This window comes from Pteropus vampyrus, unplaced genomic scaffold (assembly GCF_000151845.1).
Source record: "Pteropus vampyrus isolate Shadow unplaced genomic scaffold, Pvam_2.0 Scaffold520, whole genome shotgun sequence".
In the NCBI taxonomy this organism is placed as follows: Eukaryota; Metazoa; Chordata; class Mammalia; order Chiroptera; family Pteropodidae; genus Pteropus; species Pteropus vampyrus.
In genome coordinates this window covers 151,507-159,129 of record NW_011889301.1, presented here as the reverse complement: position 1 = coordinate 159,129, position 7,623 = coordinate 151,507, and the positions used below count along the sequence as shown (strand labels likewise).

The 7,623-nt window shown below is 39.0% G+C and overlaps 2 pseudogenes; one reads left to right on the top strand and one right to left on the bottom strand.

Annotated features, from left to right (window-relative positions):
* Positions 1 to 7,623, bottom strand: part of LOC105307835 — a 59,855-nt pseudogene that overhangs the window by 23,419 nt on the left and 28,813 nt on the right.
* LOC111733084 lies at positions 1,543 to 1,661 on the top strand (annotated as a pseudogene).

The window sequence follows — 7,623 nt, the reverse complement described above, 5'->3', positions numbered from 1 at the left end:
GGAATTCTCTGAGCTTTCTGGGGTTTTATGTCCATTTCCTTCACCAAATTAGGGAAATTTTCCATCATTATTTCTTCAAACGGCTTTTCAACATCTTGATTTTCTTTAGTTACGCTGATCAGATGAATATTTGGAGCCTTAATATTGTTCCATATCCTCCTTAAGTTATTTTTATAGTCTTAGCATCTTATCTTTTGCTATTCTGATTGCGTGTCTTTGGCTTTCCTGTCCTCTAGATAGGGCATTTGATCCTTTTCTTTATTCACTTTGTTTATTCAATTTAATATACTTCTTTTCTCAGATAATGTGTTCTTCATTTTAGACTGGTTCCCTTTTATAATTTCCATTTTTGTGTTTTTTATCTCTTTGTTGAAGTTCTCTAAACTTCCCCCAAATTCCTTAAACATCTTTATAACCAGTGTTTTTGAACTCTGCATCTGTTAGATTACTTGACTCCATTATATCTGGATCTCTGTTCTGTTCTCTCATTTGGTTTCTACTTCTTTGTCTTCCCATTTTGGCTGTCTTTCCGTGTCTGTTTCTTAGCAAAGCTCCAAAGTCTCCCGGTCTTATTAGTGTGGATTTGTGAAGTAGGTGTCTGTCCAGTGGCACAGTCCTAAGAGGCATTCAGCTGCAGGCCAAATTTATCCCAAGCCTCTGCCCCTTCGAGGCCACCTGTTAAGATTCAGCGAGCAATGTACAGATGCTGTACTTATAGTTGCCTCAAAAGGCCACACCAGAATCCGAGGCCAACTGCCTTCAGTGTGAATCTAGGTGCTGCTCAGCAAAGAGCACCTGACTTGCCGAGGATACACCTAGATGTGGCTTGGGTAGGGCTGCTAGTTGGGGGAGGAGGGGTTTCAGGGACTCTTCTCTGTGGAGTGACCTCTGTTATCCAGTTTGATGACATCAGACATCACGGCTATGGCGGCACTGTGTTTGCTCACTGGGAAGGGGAGGATTCAACGAGGAACAATGGATCCTGCCAGCACTTCTGTACAGAGTGAGTCTCACCTCGGCCCTCACTCCAACAATGTCCCCCTGTAAGTCCCTGGTATCCCGTGTGCAGCCAAACTTGCACTGGTGCTCAGAGCGAGCAGGTCCTTCACCGTGAAATCTGCTTGCCAACACAGCCCTTTAAGAGGCTTTTGCCGCTGTCGCTGCCTCCATTTCATTCAGCCCCTCAAGACCCAGCAGCCACACGTCCTCGTCCCATCCTACCTTCTGTCATTGCAGGGTGATTTCTTGTATTTCTCCCTATTTGTATGGCTTGTTCATCTAGATCCCAGGTGATTTTTCCTTGCTTGCTGCTCCTTGTTTCTGTCACAACTTTGATTTGGTCACCAGAGGGATGAATTAGAGTGTCTATCATTTACACCATTTTTTTCGGTCTCTGCCTCTGAGTGGAGGTTTTTTAAGGCTGAATTACTTAGTTTTCTCTCCTAAATCTCAGACATTTCCTCCCAGTTTAATAAGATTTTGAACATGAAACCAAATATGCACATTTAGACCATATTTTTCATTTACTGAAAATAACATTTAGTCTACAGCCATGCCACCCTGAACGCGCCCGATCCCATCTGGTCTCAGAAGCTAAGCAGGGTCAGGCCTGGTTAGTACTTGGATGGGAGACAACCTAGGAAGACCAGGTGCCGTAGGCATAAAAAATTTAAAAAAAAAGAAAATAAGAAAATAACATTTAGAATATAAAAGCATACAAAAGCCAGTGAAAACAGAATAATGTGTTACTATCATATATGCAAGGGCTAAAGCAAATACACAGGAATTCACAGAAATCTTTACTGCTGAACAGAGGCATGTGGTTTCACCACTAGGCAGGAATCTTAGGGAGAGACTTCATTCCTGAACCTCTGAGAGTTCTTGTGTGGGTCCAGTGGAGGCAGGAGGTGCCAGTGGAGACAGACAGCTGAGTTCTTGGGAGATGCTGCTGTCTGTGACACCAACTGAGGTTAATCTAAGGTGAAAAAAAGGGGGGACACCCTTTCAGAAAATAATAGAGCCAAGATAATCAGGACTGTAGTGATCAGTGATGAAAAGAAACAAATATGTTCCCCAGGTGACTGGAGACACTGGGCCATATTCCTGTGGACTCCTTTACAGCTGCTGCTGCTGAAGTCTCTCCAGACATCAGACTCATCCTTTCCTCAGAAATAGACTCCCTCCTCTTTCTTTCACCTCTGTAGCCCACTGTCCCCAAGCTGCCCTCCGTTTGCCTCCTACTAAGGCTAAGGGATAGGATGTGCTAAGCTACTCTAAATATCCACATGCCATTTTAGAGAAAGGGCTGAAGTCTAAATGACACAAAGTTTTTTTCTGAAGACTGTTATCTAAAAGAGATCATTTATCTGGAAGAGATGAAGATACTATTAATTAACAAACTTAACAAAATTAACATACTATTAATTAACAAACGGTTAATTCCCAACTTGTGGACTGCAATTGGGACATGTACTTCTAAGGAGTTCACACACTATAAATGCCCGAAAGGGTAGGATGTAGCCTAGACCTGAAGGTCAGAGACGGCTTCCCTAAGAAAATATAATTTGAAAGCTACAGGATTAGAATTATCTAGGTGATGATGGGAGGGAAGAGCTTTCCAGGCCTAGAAAACAGAAAGAGAAATGCTCTGTGGCAGAAGGGAGCAAGATAAGAACAGGGATTAAAAAGAGGTCACTTGGTCAGCTGAAGAGAGTGAGGTTCAATCTCATGAGAGATGGATCTGGAGAAGTAGGTAGGGGCCAGACAGTACAGGGTCTTGTAATCCCTGCTGAAGAGCTCTGCTTTATCTTAATAGCAACAGGAAGTCACTGAAAGGACACATGAAGCTCACATTTGCTACCATGTAGAAGACTTATTGGAGGTGGAAGGGAAGTGTCCATGTTTGATGATAGTACACCAGTTAGGAAGCTACTAGAGCTTAATTTCTTTGTCTGGCAGGGTGGTATTTTTTTTTTTTTAAATCCATTATTTTACTCAAAATAATTCTTAATGATCTTGCCTTTCTGTTATGCTATTACTTTGTCATGTTTTATCAAATCTTATTCTAATATTTTAGATGAAATTTTATTAAATCTATATACTTATCTAATGGGTATTGTCACATTTCTTGTATTCAGCTAAACAAATGAACTGTATATATAAAGCCTCAAGTATAAGGCCTTTAACCTCAGTCTTAACTATCAATTATCACCACCGTAAACAATTTTCCTATAGTTAAAGTCACTGAATCATAATTCAGCTATTTCATACAAGATGAAAAACAATAAAAACTAAATTGAGTTTGAGCCAAGTTGCTCCACTGCTCCCAATGGTGATATTTTTTGTGGTATCTTATAAGCCTTTCAGAAAAACCTCATTGTGTACCCTCTACAGTTTTTTGTTAGAATCATTCACATTCAAAACTAATGTCTATTGTTTACAAGTAACTGAAAGCCAAACATTCTCATCTTGGCTAATTCACTGTACTTCATATGGGGTCCAGAAAGGAGAAATATTCTTAAAGACCTTACAGAAACAAATGCTGGGAAATAAAATGCTTCAACTTTTCTTTCAAAACATATTAGTAGAGAGCCGCTGCTGCAGTGCTGAGAGCTAAACTCAGAAATCGAAGGTCATGCTGGGAGAAGCTGAAATTCTAGTCCAGATAAAGAGGACAGACTTCTCTGAGTGCCTTAGGCATTTAGTTGTGGCCCAGAAAGGCCATACCTTAGGAATATGGACCATCCTGGGATGGAATACAAAAGAGAAATAAGCCTGACTTAATCAAGAAAAAAACCAAACCCAAAGAGATCAAAAGGATTTGCCAGTCATTTAACAGCATAACAGAACAAAACTCAACATCTTTTAAAGGATGACAGCGTAATCCAGACTCCTTTCAATGTACCATCCAAAATGTCCAGCATAAGATAAAAAATTATGAGACATATAAAAGAGGAAAAGTTTAATCTATTATTAAGAAGAAAAGCAGTTAAGATGACCCAGATGTTGGAATTAGCAGATAAAGGGCTTTAAACTATTATAAATATATTCAAGGGCATAAGAAAGAGATCATACAGAGTAAAGAAATGCAAGCTCTGAGCATAAGAAGTGGTAGCTATAAAAAAAGAATCAAATGGAAATCCAATAAATGAAAAGAACAATATCTAAAATGGAAACTTCACTGGATGGGCTTAACAGAATGGGAAACTTCAGAAGAAGGGGTCAGTGAACTTGAAGAGAGATCAATGGAAATGATTCCATCTGAAGACCAGAGGGAAATATGATTAACAAAAACATATAGAACCTCCATGACTTGGGAGACAATAGCAAGTGTTCAAATATATATCTCCCAGAAGGAGAAAGAAAGAGAGGGAAAAAATATCCAAAGAAATAATGTTTGAAAATTTCCAAATTTTGGTAACAAACATCAACCTACAGATTCAACAAGCTCAGTGAACTCCAAGAGGATAAATATAAAGCAAACACCTACATTAAAATTGACCAGGTGCTCTCAATTATGTAATTTACTCACTGGCCTGAGGACAAAAGTTAGTCAGGTTTCTCTCCTCCCCACAGGCCGCTCAATTTTGGCTTGTCCACAAAAGTTAAGCAAGTATTAAGGTACAAAACATTAGCTTTAACAGCTCATTCTGAGTATTGGCAAACCACAGAGAGAAACATTTCCTGTTGAATGCCCTGATTTTGTTACTTGCTCATCTACTGCTTACCCATAGTTCCTGCTGGTCCTGCTTACCCCTCTCTATAAAAGTCTTTTTATGTTTGATTTTTGAGATACTTGCAGATCCTGAGTTTGGAGCATTCTACCTGTCAAAATAGTTTTTATGAATAAAGTCTCTCCTTGTCTAAGTACGGACTTGTTTTTATTTGTCACAGTAAAACTGCTGAAAACTAAATATAAAGAGAAAAACATTAAAAACCAGTAGAGGAAAAAAAAAAGTCATTAGGTAGAGGGGAAACAATAGAGATGAGGGCTGATTCTCATGAGAAATAACAGTCACCAGAAAATATTGCAACAATATCTTTAAAATGCCAAAAGAAAAAAAAAGAGACCAGAATTCTATATCCAGTAAATACATCCATTAAAAATGGGTGAAAAGACATTTCCAGAATACTAATAACCTGCATGACGAGAAATGCTAAAAAGCTGTTCTTCAAGCTGAAGGAAAATAATTTCAGATGGAAACTCAGACCAATAGGAAAGAATGAAAAGTACTGAGAATGATGGATGTGTGTCCTTTTTGGCTAACATGTGGATTGGTCAACCATAAGTATCAGAAATCTTGACACTTAAGACACAAACAACACAGGAGCCAAACTGTATAGCGTAGCAGGTTTAGAGCTAGATAGTCCCAAGTTTGAATCCAGATTCCACTAATTACCAGGCAAGTGACCATGAACATATTATTTATTTGTCAATAATTCAACGACTATTTAGTAAACACCTGGGTCCAAGGCACTATTCCAGGCCCTAGGGATTTAGCAGTGAACACAACAGACTATCTGCAATCACAGAGCTTATAGTCTAGTAACATAATGACCTTAAGCTTAAGTTTCCTCCTCTTTGAAGTAGATACAACCAATTTCTTAAGAGTTATTTTGAAGGTTTGGATAAAGCGTATAAAGGGCTTAGCAAAATCACTTGGTACCAGGTAAACATTTAATGAATGTCACATCATTTATTTCTTTGTTACAATAATAGTCACATCATTAAGTGATAGTCTCTACTTACAAGTCAGAGCGAAGAGAGAAAGAGGGAGAAAATAAATAAAAACAGAAGATACAGGTAACCTCAGTGTATGTTTTCTGCAATATCTCCTTCTTCTCTGTTTGGCTGGATGATTCTGATTTTCTCTCCTTCTCTGCTATTGATACCAAATGGGCACTAACCTCCTCTTCTCCACGGCCATCGCAGAACTCTTTGTATGTTAAGGAAGAGTCTGATTCTGAGCTGGAGGAGGAGCTATTATTACTGTAAGGGTCTGTTATTTCACCTGCAATAAAAGCGCAAATACAAGACTAGTTTATGCTCTAGAAGAGTGAGTGAGGCCAAGGATGACTACTCTGGGTCTACTGCATTCCTTTGTAGCTCTTCTGTTTCTGCTGTTGGCAGATGCAACACAGGATTGAAGAAGTTAGGCAGAGACAAAAACCAGTATTTTAATAAAGTGAATCCTTAATGACAATGGTCCGTGACATGAATAAAAAACATCTCATGGGAAGTAACTTAATAACTAATGAATATGTGAATGAAAAGGGGGATATATACTAAACCACAAAACATGACAAGCTCAGGGGGTTGCCGCAAGACAGGCCTTACAAACATGACGATCGAAAGTAATCACACAGGGTCTGGAAATAAAAATTCCTAACCAGAGCACAAGACCACAGAACCCCTCGTTATCTTGTTGCCTGCATATCATCTCTATGTGCTGTAAATGTTAACTATCCTATACCCACCAATGTAAAAAAAGTATGTGTTTTTCCATTTTGCTTTTTATCTCATCCTAGAGACTTCCCTGCTTTGCTTTCTCATGCCTCCTTCATCCACCACCAATGGATTTCATGTAACCTTCCTTTTCTCCTTTGATTCTAAATGCGTAAGACAAATGGCAAAACTGCTTCCAGGTACATCTTCAAAAATTGGACTCAAAGTTGTATAAAACTTTTTTATAGGTTTAAATGTTCTTTCATCAACAAATACAGTTGACCCCTGAATAACAAAGGGGTTGGGGCTGCCCACCAACCACGCAGTTGGAAACCCGCATATAACTTAAGTGAGCCCTCTGCATACTCAGAGTCCCAGCCGCCAGTCAATCCCTGCATAGATCAATTGAACTGTGTGGGGCAACTGAACTGCGAGGGTCAGTTAAAAAACATCCAAATATAAGTGGATCCACACAGTTCAAACCCACATTGTTCAAGGGCTGACTATATATTATTAAAAAGTAGAAGCCTAACAAGCAATTTAACAAGAACTATGGTTGACCAAGTCAGAGCTAACATTCACTGACATGTACTTAAAAGCTACACTAGACCAAGCCAATTTGCATTTAAAAGTTATTGTTAAAGGAAATTTATTTTTCAAATTAGTGTTGACAAAAGATTCTTGGAATTGGTTTTGAAAAATAATACTGATTATTCAGTTTTGTACTTGGTTCAAGGTCTTCCCTCCTCAGTCAGACCCTAAGTTGGAAGAAAAGTAGGAAAGAGCAAGAGTTCAACTGACTGGTCGGGGAAAGGTACGCTGAGAGACAAGACAGGATCCTCATGAAGGTCTATGGATGTATTGGAGGGGGGTGGTTTATTGAGGTTCTAAAAGGGTCAATAATCATAAAAAAGATTGTGATATTATGATATAATAAAAATATATATGTAGTCTTTGTCTCTAGTTCCTGTCACAGAGCTTCTAAAATGCTTGGCGTTTGTGAGTGATGGGGTGAACATGAGTGTCTTTTGTTATTCAACCCCTTTCTAACCATGCTTGTTTATGCTAATGAGATGAGTCTTGGTGGGCCCTTAGATAACTTCAGGATGGGGCTGGTTGCCAGAGGATTAAAGGGTTGGAAGTTTCAGCCCTACACCTGAAACTTTAGGGAGTGGAGA